Source organism: Panthera onca, chromosome D3 (assembly GCF_046562875.1).
Source record: "Panthera onca isolate mPanOnc1 chromosome D3, mPanOnc1 haplotype 2, whole genome shotgun sequence".
NCBI lineage: Eukaryota > Metazoa > Chordata > Mammalia > Carnivora > Felidae > Panthera > Panthera onca.
In genome coordinates, this window is record NC_138350.1 from 43,679,737 (window position 1) to 43,695,393 (window position 15,657).

Below are 15,657 nucleotides of genomic sequence, written 5' to 3' on the forward strand. Positions count from 1 at the left end.
GTCATCCTCTTAATGCCTCTACCTTCCAAGTTTTACCCACTTTGCTACCTCTGGCTGCCTCTTTTAGCAACAGAAAAGCAAAAGACAATACCTTTCATTTCAGTTAAGTTGAAAGTGTACCAAGGTCAGTATTGACCTGTCTCTTGAAGTACAGAATGACAACAAGATGTTTGCAGTATTTGGAAATTGTGTTTGAATATGGTTATTTTTTATTAAATGTTAGAAGTCACATTCCTGAAGAATGTGGGGAAATGCCATTTGAGAATTGGCACTGGGGATCTATGGATGAATGACAATAAAAACCCATAGAATGTGGACCTCTAAGTAGTATTTCTTTCTGGGGATAACTTGTTGCAGTTGATAACTAAATTAGTTGACTGGGTGTATAAAAATTACATTTATGTCAGTGGTGGAACATACTTTGTAATTCAAGATAATATACCAGAATAGATGATTCTAAGTAATTTTACGGTAACCTTTTCCATTAGATGCTAAGCCTTATTTTTTCTGAAACTTTATTTTTAAGTCTTTGAATATGCTTGAATTGTTACATTTGGGTTTTCTTTTCTCTTTCTTTCTTTCTTTCTTTCTTTCTTTCTTTCTTTCTTTCTTTCTTTCTTTCTTTCTTTCAAGAAAGAGCATGCATGCATGGCAAGAATATTAAGCAGGCTTTATGCTCTGCGTGGAGCCTGACACGGGGCTCAATCCCAGAGCCTGATGCAGGACTTGATACCACGACCTTGGGATCATGACCTGAGCTAAAATCAGGAGTCGAACTCTCAACCAGCTGAGCCACCCAGGCACCCCTGGCTGTTCTTTCAATAAACAGCTTTATGGAGATGTAATTCACATATCATACAATTTACCCATTGAAAGTTTGCAATTCAGTGACTTTTAGTTTATTTACAGGGCTGTGCATCCATCACTGCATTTCATTACCCACTCCCCCCCCCCCAAAAAAAAAAATCCCATCTCCTTACCTATCAAGCCTCCAATCTCCCCTTGTCCACCTCTAACCTTGGTAACCACCAATCTGCTTTTTGTCTCTCTAAATTTGCCTATTCTGGACGTTTTGTATAAATGGAATAATAATGTCTGGTCCTTTGGGACTGACTTCTTTGACTTGGCATCATATTTTCAAGGTTCATCCAAGTTGTAGCATGTGTCAGCACTTCATTTATTTTTATTGCTGAATAATATCCCATGATATGAATATACATTTTCTTTATAGTTCATCAGTTGACAAACATTTTGGTTATTTCTGTTTTGGGCTGTTGGGAGTAATACTGCTATGAACATTCATGTCCAAGTTTCTGTGAACATGTTTTCAACTTTCTTGTGTATACACCTAGGAATGGAACTATTGGATTGTATCGTAATTATGTTTAACATTTTGAGAAACCGCTAGACTATTTTCCAAAGTGGCTGTAACATTTGACATTCCCATCAACAACATATAAAATGTATAAAAGTTCTAATTTTTTCTGGGGCGCCTGGGTGGCTTGGTTGGTTAAGAGCTTGATTTCGGCTCAGGTCACGATCTCACATTTCGTGGGACTGAGTTCTGGGTCGTGACAGCTGGAACCTGGTTGGGATTCTCTCTCTCCCTATCTCTCTGCCTGATCCCCATGCTCACTCTTGCTTTCTCTCTCACAAAATAAATAAATTAACTTAAAAATAACAATAAATGTCAGTCGGCATTTAAAAAACACTTTCCAATTTCCACAGCATCACCAGCACTTAATTAAGATCCTTGGATAATTATTATTTTTAATATTAATATCTTAATTTTTTATCCTGTGTTGCCATAACAATGGGAGACACAGTATTCATATTGTGCCAAATTAAAGAGACTAAACACTACCTGCCGGCTTTGAATGGCAATTTTTCTCTCCAAGAACATTGCTACATTTTAAAACATGACAATCATATTAAAGTCACTGTAAGACATTTCCACCTGCATAAAATGAGGCTCAAGAAAATTAAACATCAATTAGCTTTTTACCTACATCTACCTCAAGAGGACTCCAGTGAAGACCACACTAGGTAGGCCTGTCCCTGGGAGAGGACGTGAGAAGACCTCCAGTATCTTGATGACTGAAATACAATTTCAACAAGCTGTATGTTTTCAAGAACAAAGACCTCCCTGTAAGCTCGTGTTCCAAATCACTGCCATAGTCTCATAATAATTGCCTCTTGTCGACTGGCTGTTCACTACAAACAGTCTTCATAGTGACAAAGCTGGGCATTCGAGGGAGAGGGCTGTCCCTGAGCCTTTCACTCTGGGGAACCTCTTAGGTTAATTTCAGTCATCTGGGGAAAAAACAAAACAAAACAAAACAAAACCCAAAACAACAACAAAACAGCCTTTCCACAAAAAGGAAATGTTTTCATTCTAGAAACCAAAGTAAAAATAAAATATAGGAAGGCAACTGACAAGGATTTCTAAGACGAGCTTCAGATTTCTTTGTGTCTTGATCCATGGGCAGTTTAATGGTCATTCAGCAGCTACCTTCCGCACCCCCACCCCCACCCCGTGGTACCCAAGAGCTTTAAATCAGGGAGGAGATTTTGCAATTTCAATGAGGATATTTTGTTTCCATTGTCAGACTGATCTATAGTTCTGCATAATCTGAATCTGGGTTCTACTCTGCAGTTTAAGATGTGAGCCAGGGGCCTGGCATTTGTCTTCATTGTGTTCCCCCAATAACTTCATAATTAAAGCATTTGATGATTGTTTTTGTTTCTTCTTGCTGGCAATGATGTACATCATGTGAGGAATTGGGCTATTCATGTGCTTGCAGGTTAAAGGAAACCAATAAACTTTTGGGGGAACCTTATTAGGATTTTCCAAAGAAACAGAACCAATAGGAGATACACATAAAAAGGGATTTATTTTACTGAATTGGCTCACACAGTTATGGAGGCTGAGAAGTTCTAACAACAGCCGCCTGCAAGCTGGAGACCCAAGAAAGCCAGTGGTGTAGTTACAATCTGAACCCAAAGTTCTGAGAACCACTGGTGCGAGCCCAAATCCAAAGGCTGGGGAACTCGGAAAGCGGTGGTGTAAGTTCCAGTCTGAGGGCAGAAGACCTATGTTTAGCCCAATCTGAAAGAGTAAATTCTGGCTTCCCCCACCTTCTTTTCAGGCCCCCAATGGCTTGGGTGATGTCCACACAAATTGGGCTGAGCAATCTGCTTTAGTCAGTTGCTAATCTCATCCAAAAAAAAAACACCTTCATAGATACACCCAGAAATAATGTTCATCCCGTGACCCATTCAAGTTGACACGTAAAATTAACCATCACAGGGACCAATTCTTTACATCTTCTATCTTGATCATCTTCTGTCACTTGCTTATCTACATCTTACCACAGTCACCTTCACCTCTGATCTAGTTTCTTCCACCCACTAAACTGCAATCTTCCCTTTCAGAGTATCTTCTATGTATATTTACACATTTTTTGTGTAACATTGACAATCTCTGTGTGTAGATGCTTTGTTGGCAACCAACCGAGAAAAAGCAAACATTCTGCTAAGAACATATTGTACTTCAATGAGAAGCATGTTTATTTAGACCAAGGTCTTTCTGGATGATTATTTATTTTGGATTTATTGTGGATTATATTTCAGTAAGAAATAATATGCTTGTGTTTCCCATTCATACTTTTATCACAGGTTCCTAATCTTTACTAAATATTCTCATAAAATGACAACTCTCGGGACATTCATGAAAATTGTTAACCTAAAAGTTATCTTTCACACAGGGGCAACATGTCTGTCTCTTTCCACATTCCTGCCTGAGCCCATAAAATAGAACAGAGCTTATAAAATATTAAGGGTCACAGAGCTTTGGTCATTTTGCTTACCCCACTTTCCAAGGAATCCTGGGTTGTATTGGCATTCCCCAGGAACATCTGCTAAAAGGCAGGCATGGAGGTTCTCCACACCATGTGGCTTTCTGTTTTGCGTATGATTCACAAATTGGGTAAGTGTGCTCTGTGCATTTAATTTTTCCCGTAAACCTGTCCTAAAGTGTACCTTGAAAGAAGAAAGGCATTCCAGTTTATCTTCCAATCCAAACTGTTCTTTGATGTAGTTTACCACTAACAAAGTAGATAATGTGACTCCACCTGTCTTAATCAATTTGATTCAAAACCCAGAGATGACACTTTTGAAACCCCAAAACATCAAAATATATAGATAGGATCCTAATAAATAAATTTGGTCACAAATTCCTGATGCATATTTGTGACATACATGCATACATACATCTATCTGTCTATGTAGGTTTGTGCTTTACTTAACGATGGATTGGGGGGCCTGCGTGGCTCGTTAGGCATCTAACGATTTCAACTCAGGTTGATTTCAACTGAGGTCATGATCTCACCATTCGAGAGATTGAGCCCCATGGTGGGCTCTTTGCTGGTGGCACAGAGCCTGCTTGGGATTCTCTCTCCCTCTCTCTGCCCCTCCCCCGCTTGCTTGCTGGCTCACCCTCTCTCTCAAAATACATAAATAAACATTTAAAAATATATTTAAGATATATTGAGGTCAATTATGAGCCAGAACATAGAAAATATAAAATTTTGGAGACCTCAGGTTAAATGGATTCTGTAGCATACACTGCTAGTCTCCCACACAATATCCGTTCTCTGCTCTTATCAACAGAACCCAATTTTGTTGGAAATAGAAATATGTCTATCTTTCAAAGCTTTATTTACCTGCCCATCCTGTACCTGGCCTTCCTCCCTGGATCACAGATGAGAGGACTGGAGATGTAGCAGCTATGTTTTATCAACGAGGAAAAGTCCAAGAAACCTAGACCCTGACATTCTTGATGTGTTAAGCCAATGCCAGCAACTTGTCTTTCTCTGAACTTTTTGTTCTGCAAGAAAAAAATACTTCTTTTGAATAAACTTTAGGAACCTGATTTTTCTATTATCTGTTGCCAAATGCCAGTGGGTTCTTTTCTGTTTTTCTTTTTGTTAAGATTTTATTTTTAAGCAATCTCTATACCCAACGCAGGGCTCAAACTTATAACCGCAAGGTCAAGAGTCTCATGTTCTACTGACTGAGCCAGCCAGGTGCCCCCAATGAGTTCTAAGAAAAGAGCACTTAACCGCTGTGCTATAATATTATTCCTGCCCATCTTGTTTGTTCAGCTACCTTGGTAGGGATAAGATGAACCATTAAGATAATGATTCTTTGTGTGTACTATTAAAGGTTTAAATCAAGTTTTGCCAGCCTTCAAATATGTGTCAAAGAGCACATGAGCTTATAGTAGAACAAGTTGGTTGAGACAGTTCATCGCCTGAGCTGTAAGGAATGAGGCATCTGTAAAAACCAGGGGTGTGTTCGATATCTGCTTGCTTAATACTTTTCGGTGTATTGCTGCACTGAGCTCTTAAGAGGATTTTGAAGTGGTTTGGTAAAAGTTGATTAATTATATTTGCCCTAGAATAGGAACCCACCAGTGGAATTATATGCCATTTCATTATGGCAATACCTTTCAGACATCAGCAAAATAGAATAGCACATTGAACCCCCATATAATTATTACCCACCTTCAAAAGTTACCAACTTCCGGACAAATTTCTTTCACCTGTGCTACGACCCATCTCCCCACCCTTCCCCCCACTATGACCCACTGAATTATTTCAAAGCAAATCTGAGGTATTTCATCTATAAATATTTCAGTATGTATTTCTGAAAGATAAGGGCTATTTTAAAAATATAACCGTAATATCATTCTCATGTTAAAAAAAAAAAAAAAAACTATCAAATATCCGGGCAGGGTTCAATTTCTCCAATTGCCTCATAAATGGTATATTTGCAGTTGCTTAATGTTTTCTTACTTCATTTTGGCTTTTTCTTTGCAGTTTATAAAGTCTCCTGACTGCATTTTCCTGTTTGCGTCTCATCTGTCCTTTAACATGTCTCTCTGTCCCCTGAATTTCCTGTTTTTGATCCAGTTATGCTTCAAGTTTAATTTTTTGTTAAAAATATTTCATAAATGGCATTCATACTCATTTTCATTCTTGTGTTCTTTTTAAAAAATATTTATTTATTTTTGAGAGACAGAAACAGAGCATGAGCAGGGGAGAGGCAGAGGGAGAGGGAGAGCAAGAATTTCAAGCAGGCTCCATGCCCAGTGCAGAACTCCACACAGGGTTCAATCTCACAACCGTGAGATCATGACCTGAGCTGAAATCAAGAGTCAGACTCCTAACCGAATGAGCCACCCAGGCACCCCAGGAATTTTTTTCAACACTATCGTACTGTTTTCAGAAAAACAATATGCTATTCTAATGAATTGACAGCAGTAACTAATTGATGGATCCTTTTTGCTGCATATTTGGCCATGATGGAGAGTTTTCAGGAACTGTGGAATCATATGACCCTTCTCCAAAATACCCAGCCTTCCTAACATGGCTGGTGAATATGATGGTGGTTCAGCCAGCTCTCACTTTTGAGTGAGCTATTTTGAATTCTGAACAGATGCTTCTAAGCTTTTTCCTCTTGGAGGTGGTTGCAGGTTAGCTATTCTGACTTTCTTTGGAGGACTTTGGGATGGAGGCAGGAACATTAGAACCACAACAGTTCGCCCGGAGCCTGTTTCAGATTCTGTCTCCCTCTCTCTCTGACCCTCCACCGTTCATGCTCTGTCTCTCTCTGTCTCAAAAATGAATAAACGTTAAAAAAAACAAACAAACTGTTTCTTTAAAAAAAAAAAAAAAGAACCACAACAGTTCACCTCCCACTGCTTTCTGCCTCACTCCCAAAGAGTCAAGTAAGCTGAAAACATGGGGAAATATTTCCAGTTAGGGATGTATACAAAAGGTAGACATTGCTTTTGTCTATGTCAGATTCTCTTATGAGAGCACGTCTTAATTAGAGTAAAGGAGAAGTAGAGTAGAAAGTCTATAGAACTAGGGATGCCTGTGTGGCTCGGTCAGTTAAACTTCCTACTCATTTAGGCTCGAGTCATGATCTCACAGTTCATGGGTTCAAGCCCTGCATTGGCCTCTGTGCTGACAGTGCGGAGCCTGCTTGGGGTTCTCTCTCTGCCCTTCTCTCACTCTTGCTCACATGCTCCTTCTCTCAAAATAAATAAATAAACTTTAAAAAAAAGTCTACAGAACTAAATATGAATTGAAATTATAAATTATTTAACATCAACTTGAAAACGGTTTCAGCTTAAGGTTTAGAGATGGGAAGGGACCTTTCTAAAAGCCAGCTTTTCCAATTCCATTTGCCAGATGGCTTGTAAATGGCTCAAAATACGTAACTGCAAAATATTCTAACATACCAGTCAAAACCTAATTCCCTTCACTTCAGTAGTTTGTCTTTGGTTCAAGCAAATGCATGGGTTCCAAATACTCTTTAATTTGGGCAAAAGATACGATTTATAATGTAAAAAACCTAAAAATCATATTAATGAGTTTATGAGTCAGAGAACCATTTTGTCCCACCCTCACTTCCTGGTGATTGGTTTTCTCTAGTAATAGTGTTGATGTAAACCATGATTACAGATAGCCAATGGAACAGTGAACTATGGGTACTTTAAACATACCTATAATATTAACTCAGGACCATCAGCTAGTTTTTATCTTCTTCCTGCTGACATGGCTTGAAATTAGAAGTAGGAGAAGATACACAATAATTTTCAAATGCTGTTTAAAATTTGCCCTGGTTATGTTTTACAACTGGTATCGACCATGTCCACTTTCAATTTAGGTTGCTAATTTTTTTTTTTTTAATTCTATTTTTAGTAGAATAAGAGGAAGGACAAATGGGAACTAATGAGAAACTACAACAAATGAATTTCTGTCTCCAGAGAGATTCACTAAATCTTGTGCTCAGGGTTCTCCAAAGGTATGCATCCTCCCCCCCCCCCCCCCCCATTACTCCAAGGAACTAGAATTTCATTTACATTCCCTCCTTCTTTGTACCAGAGAAGCTGCAGTCACCCAGAGGTCACTGAGACATGAGATTGAGATTGAAACATCCTCTCTCCAAAACTCAAGTTGGATGAATAATTAACTCATGTGAGTTGGAAGAATACAATTGTTACAGAAGGAAAATGAGTTAAATGGATTTATCTTTAATTTGCTTTCTCCCTCTTTTCTGTAACTTAGTTCACACATTCCTTATGGAATCCCTTTGCTTCCATCTGTACCCCTCAGAAAATAGTATCTTTAGTGTCTTTCCTTTAAGGTCTCATTTAAATATTACCTTCTTTGTGAAGCCCTCCTTCCCCCACTCCCCCCCCCCCACTTTTTAAAGTTTATTTTGAGAGAAAGAACGTGGATGCATGTGGGTGTGGGGGGGGATGTGGGGAGGGGCAGAGAGAGGAGAGAAAGAGGATCCCAAGCAGGCTGCATGCTGCCAGCGAGCCCAACATGGGGCTCAATCTGAGATCATGACCTGAGCTGAAATTAAGAGTCGGACGCTTAACTGACCAGGCCACCCAGGCACCACAGTGAAGCCCATTTTAATCCTTGCTCCCATCATAATTATATTTCCTCTCTTTTATATCCCCAAAGCACTTTGTACATCTGCTATAATAATTACCAAAACTTGCCTTGAGGGACGCCTTGGTGGCTCAGTCGGTTAAGCGTCCAATTTCAGCTCAGGTCATGATCTCATGGTTTGTGAGTTTGAGCTCTGCATTGGGCTCTTCGTGGACAGTGTGGAGCCTGCTTGGGATTCTCTCTCTCCCTCCCTCTCCCTGCCCCTCCCCCACTTGCACACTCTCTATGTCTCTCTTCTCAAAGAAAAAAAAAAAAAAAGAAACCTGCCTTGATTTCACCATTTGTAAATTAGTGTGTATTTATGTGTCCGACTTCACTATTATCATGGTTCTTAGTATCCATCACAGCCTGATGCTATATTCTGCACACACATGAAACTCAGTAAATACATATAAATTATGATTCCTAGTTGTATCTTCTTGGATAGTATGAGACTGGACATGTCAATAAAAAGCTTTGGAAGCCTGGAAGATTTAGAGAACTGGGAATTTCAGAAAGGGAAGGGAAAGGAAGACCCCTGGATTGATTACAGTGAAGCCCAAGAGGTTTGTGAAGAGAGAAAAATAAGCTCTATTATTTGCTCTGCATTTGGTTCTTTCTTCTTTCTTTACAATGTAAAGGGTGCCCCACTTCTTTCTTCAGCCAAATCCTGCATCTTTGGTCTAGATCACATTCTATTCTGCACCTTCAGGGACTTAAGATCCATCAGTCATCCCATACTTGCTTCTTCAACATCTTCTTCTACTAAACCACCTCATGTGAGTACACAAGAGTGTTTCTAATTTAAGGCTGCATTTTATTCTGTTGTGAGAATGGATCTTAATCTAACCTTTCTCCTAATGGTGTTTATAGTTTCCAATATTTTGCTATTACAAGCAATGTTTTATTAAATAACTCTGTCCTTTTTTATTTTGTTATTTTACATGTGCAGTGTTTCTGAAGGATAAATTCTTAGAAGTGATTTCTGAATCAAAACGTTGGAAGATTTCCACCACTTTACACATTTTGCAGCAGTGTATGAGAGTGTCTGGTTCCTTTCACTGTTGCCAATGCATGGCATTAAACTTTTCAAAATAGTTGCCAATCTGATAGATTAAAAATATTTCATAGTTTTAGTTACCATTTACAAGTGTGGTTAAACATTGTTATTGTAAGAGCTCTTTGTGTTGTTGTATATGTGTACGTATATGTGAATTGTTTATCCATGCCTTGTGACCATTTTCCTCACTGTGCTTTTGGTTACTTAAATTCTAATATATATTAGGGTCTCTTTCTAGTTCTCCATTCTGTTTTAGTGATCTGAAAAATTTTGCACCAATAACTATTTAACTGTAACCTAATTCACCTTTCAATTCTGATGGTACCATATCTTCCTTCTTTGAAAAATATTTTTGAATGTTCTGTTTCTTTTTGTAGACAACTTTTAGAATTGCTTTATTTATTTCTTAAAAAAATTTTTTTTAATGTTTATTTTTGAGAGAGACAGAGTGTGAGTCAGGGAGGAGCAGATAGAGAGGGAGACACAGAATCTGAAGCAGGCTCCAGGCTCTGAGCTGTCAGCACAGAGCCCGATGCGGGGCTCAAACCCACGAACCGCGAGATCATGACCTGAGCTGAAGTCAGATGCTTACTGACTGAGCCACCCAGGCGCCCCAAGAATTGCTTTATTTCTAAATAAATTCTACTTTGATTTTAATTGGGATTTAATTAAAACTATAAATTAATTTGGAAACAATGTACACCATTCATTTTTTTGTTATGCTGAAACATGTTTCTTGGTTTATTCAAGTCTTTTTTTTTCCAAAAGAGGCAACAAATGTTTTATTTTGTCAATGAAAATTACTGTATTCACCACAAGCTTAAGAATATGTACATAGGGGCGCCTGGGTGGCTCAGTCGGTTGAGCGTCCGACTTCAGCTCAGGTCACGATCTCGCGGTTCGTGAGTTTGAGCCCTGCGTCGGGCTCTGGGCTGATGGCTCAGAGCCTGGAGCCTGCTTCTGATTCTGTGTCTCCCTCTCTCTCTGCCCCTCCCCCGTTCATGCTCTGTCTCTCTCTGTCCCAAAAATAAATAAACGTTAAAAAAAAATAAAAAAAAAAAAAGAATGTGTACATATATATACAAATATATATGTATGTATATATATATATATTTGAATATATATACATATGTATGTATATATATATTTGAATTTATGGAAGTCAAGTCTTCTTTCTATTTTCTTAGGAAGTTTTACAATTTTCTTCACAAAATCATTACACTTAATAATTACTTTCTCAGTGTAGCTGAAGATCTATACAGTTGATACTTGAACAAGGGGGTCAGGGGTTAGGACCCCCAACTCTCCAAGCAGTAAAAAATATGAATATAACTTCTGACTCTTGAAAACTTAACTACTAATGGCATACAGTTGAGTGAAAGCCTTACCAATAACATAAAGTTGATTAACAGGTATTTTGTATGCTATATGTATTATTTACTGTATTCTTACAATAAAGTAAGCTAGAGAAAAGAAAATGTTTTTGAGAAACTAATAAGGAAGGCGCACCTGGGTGGCTCAATCAGTTAAGCATCTGACTTTGGCTCAGGTCATGATCTCACAGCGCATGAGTTCGAGCCCTGCATTAGGCTCTTGTGCTGACAGCTCAGAGACCCTGGAACCTGCTTTGGATTCTGTGTCCCTGTCTCTGCCCCCCCCCCCCCCCATGCTTTGTCTCTCTCTCTCTCTCTCTCAAAAATAAACATTAAAAAAAATTTTTAAAGAAAATAATAAGGAAGAAATAATATCTTTACGTACTGTTCTGTAAAAACTCTGAATATAAGTGGACCTACACAATTCAAACCTGTATTGTTCAAAAATCAACTATAAATAATTTCTTAAAACATAAGAGAATTTTAGTTTCCTCTTAATTTAATTCCTGTGAAACCAAAGATGAAATAGAAGACAAGGTCAGAACGTTGGCAATATTTTTTTTCTCAGCCTGCCATTCTTAAATGTCAGGAATTTATAACTTTCTGTAAACATACATACAGAAAAGTATACAAACCATGTGCAACCATACGTAACCATAAGTACACAAACCATATGTATCACAAATGAGTCACTATTCTCTCCTAAAGGGTAACAATTGCTATCCTGGTTTCCAATATTAATAATAATATTATTTATAATCTATTTTATTTGTATTCAACAAATAAGTAAATATGTTACAGATAATCAGAAACATATTTCTCACTGGGAGAAAGGAGTTACAGATAAGGAAAGAGTGGGAAGCTAGAATTAATTCTGTGTTGCTAAATTGGAGTCAGAGGTATCAATATGGACTCTTGTTTATTTACAGATGATAGATACATTTAGATGTATATGTGTATGTATTATATAGGATTTTTTTCCCAACTCCATTGAGAGGGGCTACAAGCAGTGGGGCCCCAGTAGCAATGAGCATATCATCTAGGTTTCAGCTTTTTTTTTTTTTTCATGTTTATTTTTGAGAGAGAGAGAGACAGAGGGTGAGCAGGGGAGGGGCAGAGAGAGGAAGACACAGAATCCGAGGCAGGCTCCAGGCTCTGAGCTATCAGCACAGAGCCAGACATGGAGCCTGAACATGTGAACCTTGAGATCATGACGTGAGCCGAAGTCGGCCACTTAACCGACTGAGCCACCCAGGCACCCCTAGGTCTTAGCTTTTAAATCCTATTCTTAAAGGAACCAGGGCTCCCTGGAGAACTAATTGATTTCAGGGCTGGAGTAGTGGAAATACAAGATGAGCCTAGAGATCTTGTGCTACCAGAGTGCTTAAAAACAAACAAAAACAGTATATCAAAGACACATAGAAATCAACCAGAAAAAAACCAAGCTGAAACAACTGAAATAATGATAGTACTGAATTCTAACCCAAAGAATTATAACACCATCAATTCTTGGTGACTATGAATAAAGCTACTATAAACATATAAACAGATAAAGCAATTTCAGGTTTTGGTATGAACATGTTTTTATTTCTTTTGGGAAAATTATCTAGCAGTGGTAAACAAATATCCATGAGTCCCCACTGATACCAGTAAGTGAATTAAGAAATGGCATTGGAGGAAAAAGAAGCAACAGCTCTTCTTTTCTGAAGAATTCCAAATTTAAACATAGAAGGAATATGGGGAATAGAAAATCACCATCAGAACACCACTTTGGGGGCACCTGGGTGGCTCAGTCCGTTGAGCATCTGACTTCAGCTCAGGTCATGATCTCAAGGTTTGAAAGTTCAAGCCTCATGTCAGGCTCTTTGCTGTCAGCACAGAGCCTGCTTCAGATCCTCTGTCCCTCTCTCTCTGTCCCTCCCCTGCTTGCACGGTTTCAAAAACAAATAATTTACTTAAAAAAAAAAAAAAAAAAAAAAGAACACCACAGTAATTGCTGCAGGCAAGATCCACCAAAGAATGGGCAGAGAAGTTAAAACAGAAACATGATATTTGTATAGCCTCAAAGTATCTCCCCAGCAGCATCACCACCCTAGCCAAGGAATCAAGTTAACGTGACCATTCAGATCAATATGGACTTTTTTTCTACACTGAACCCAATGTGTTGGTGGGACTCGAATTCGTGACCTCGAGATCAAGAATCACGCCCCACCAATGTGTTTTTGATAGAGAAAGCTACATTAGTACTAACATGTCATTAGGTTTGATTTGGTTTATAATAATACACATCTTTTCATAGCCACTTCTTACATTTCTATAGCTCTTAATAGCTCACAAAACACTTTCACATACATATTATCTCTTTAATCCTCATACTAACTCTGAACATTGACATCACCTTCTGCATTTTATAGATGAAGAAACTAAAGCCTAAAAAGGATAAATTATTTGCTTCAGGTCAAATGGTGAATTAGTAGGAGAGCCAAGAATCCAGCACAAATGCTCTGAATTCAAGTCCAAATATCTTTTCCAAGAAATGATTTTAAAATACTAGGGACTGGGTGCTTAACTGGCCTGAGTGGCTCAGCCAGTTAAGCATCTGACTCTTGACTTCAGCTCAGGTCATGATCTCACAGTTCGTGGGATTGAGCCCCTCAGCAGGCTCCACCCTGAAAACATAGAGCCTGCTTGGGATTCTCTTTCTCCCTCTCTTTCTGCCCCTCCCACACTCGAGACCATGAGCATGCTCAAGTGCTCTCTTTCTCTCTCTCAAAATAAATAAATAAACATTTTAAAAAATACTAGGAACCATAATTAATGATTATAAAATGGATTTAAGTAAATACAGAGTATAACAGGCATTTAAAAATTTTATATATATTCAAGAATATACATTATGAAAATATATATAATACTTACAATAATAGATATGTTATATCTACATCATGGGTTTGTTTTTTTTAAGTTTATGTATTTATTTTGAAAAAGAGAGAGCACTAGCAGGGGAGGGGCAGAGTGGAGAGACTTAATCCCAAGTAGGCTCCATGCCATCAGTGCAAAGCCCAAGTTGGGGCTCAAATTTACAAACTGTGAGTTCATGACCTGAGTCGGGATCAAAGGTTAGATGCTTAACTGACTGAGCCACCCAGGCACCCCTCTACCTCCTGTTTCTCAAAGTGTCCCTTTAACTCTGGTAAAGTGTCTCTTTTAACCTAGAGGTTTCAGAGGCCAAACTGAATTACTACTGTATAGCATTAGGAGAAATAAACTATAATCAGAGTATGGGAGTTAAGTACTTTGCATGCTTCATTTTGAGTTTGGAAAAAATAGAGAAAATTTTCTAAAATGCTTATGTGTGCTCATAGGCAAAGTAAAGCAGATGATATGGGTATTTGAAATTTACAGGCACAGGGACCCGTCTGCTCAGTCATAAGAGTGTGTGACTCTTGATTTCAGGGTCATGAGTTCAAGCCCCATGTTGGGTGTAGAGAATACTTAAAAACAAGTAAATGAAGGGGCGCCTGGGTGACTCAGTTGGTTGAGTGTCCAACTCTTGGTTTTGGCTCAGGTCATGATCTTATGGGGTTGGGCTCTGTGCTGCTGGTGCGGGGCCTGCTTGGTATTCTGTTTCTCTCTCTCTCTCTCTCTGCCCCTTCCCCACTCATGTTCTTTCTCTCTTAAAATAAACTTAAAAAAAATAATAAGTAGGGGCACCTGGGTGGCTCAGTTGTTAGGTGTCCACCTCGGCTCAGGTCGTGATCTCAGGGTTTGTGAGTTTGAACCCTGCATCAGGCTTTCTGCTGTCAGCACAGAGCCTGTTCCAGATCCTATGTCCCCCTCTGTTTCTGCCCCTCCTCTGCTCATACTCTCTCTCTCTCTCTCTCTCAAAAATAAACATTAAAAAAATACATAAACTTAAAAAAAAGACCCAGCTATAAAATTTATAGGCACCAATTAATAGGTTGACAGTTTAAAGCAGAATAATGTTCTTCTGTGATCATTCTTATCTGTAAATATACTGCTAGCCTATCTATTAATATCCAGCTGATATTGAGTCCATAGTAATATGATCACCAATAAAACCTGAAGTATGAATAAGATAGATACTACTATTGTACTGTTTATAAAATTTGGGTACAAGTATCTAACTCATTGTGGGGAAGAAGAAGATAGCCCTTTCTAGAAAGTGCAAATGCACAAATGTCCAGTAATAAATTAATACTGAGTCATGGTCTTAACTGAAAGTGAAATGTTTGTTACTTGATCCAAGTAATTATCTTTATTTATTTATTTAAAAATTTTTAACGTTTATTTTATTTTTGAGAGAGAGACACAGAGGAAGAGAGAGCGCAAGTAGGGGATGGGCAGAGAGAGACGGAGACACAATCTGAAGGAGGCTCCAGGTTCTGAGCTGTCAGCACAAAGCCCATCCTGGGACTCTAACTCCCGAACCATGAAATCATGACCTGAGCTGAAGTTGGGATGCTCAACTGACTGAGCCACTCAGGGACCCCAAAAATTTCCTTTATTTAAAAGAGATATCCAGAGAGGTAATTATTCTTGTCAAATTCTTGCCTTTCACTATTTTCAAAATAATCCCCACATTTAGGTGGTTGAAGGATAGAGCCAGAAAAAGTATCTCGTAGTTATAGTATTGAAGGTAGAGATAAATAGCACAATTGAATAATTCACAGGTTTAAAATGCATA

At 38.4% G+C, this 15,657-nt stretch overlaps 1 long non-coding RNA gene across 1 annotated transcript; it reads left to right on the forward strand.

Annotated features, from left to right (window-relative positions):
* Window positions 1–6,775: 6,775 nt before the first annotated feature.
* LOC132665838 (uncharacterized) lies at window positions 6,776–9,926 on the forward strand. Its single transcript, XR_009604306.3, has 3 exons — window positions 6,776–7,878; window positions 7,959–8,051; window positions 9,180–9,926. It is a non-coding gene; the product is annotated as an uncharacterized LOC132665838 (long non-coding RNA).
* The last annotated feature ends 5,731 nt before the right edge of the window (window positions 9,927–15,657 follow it).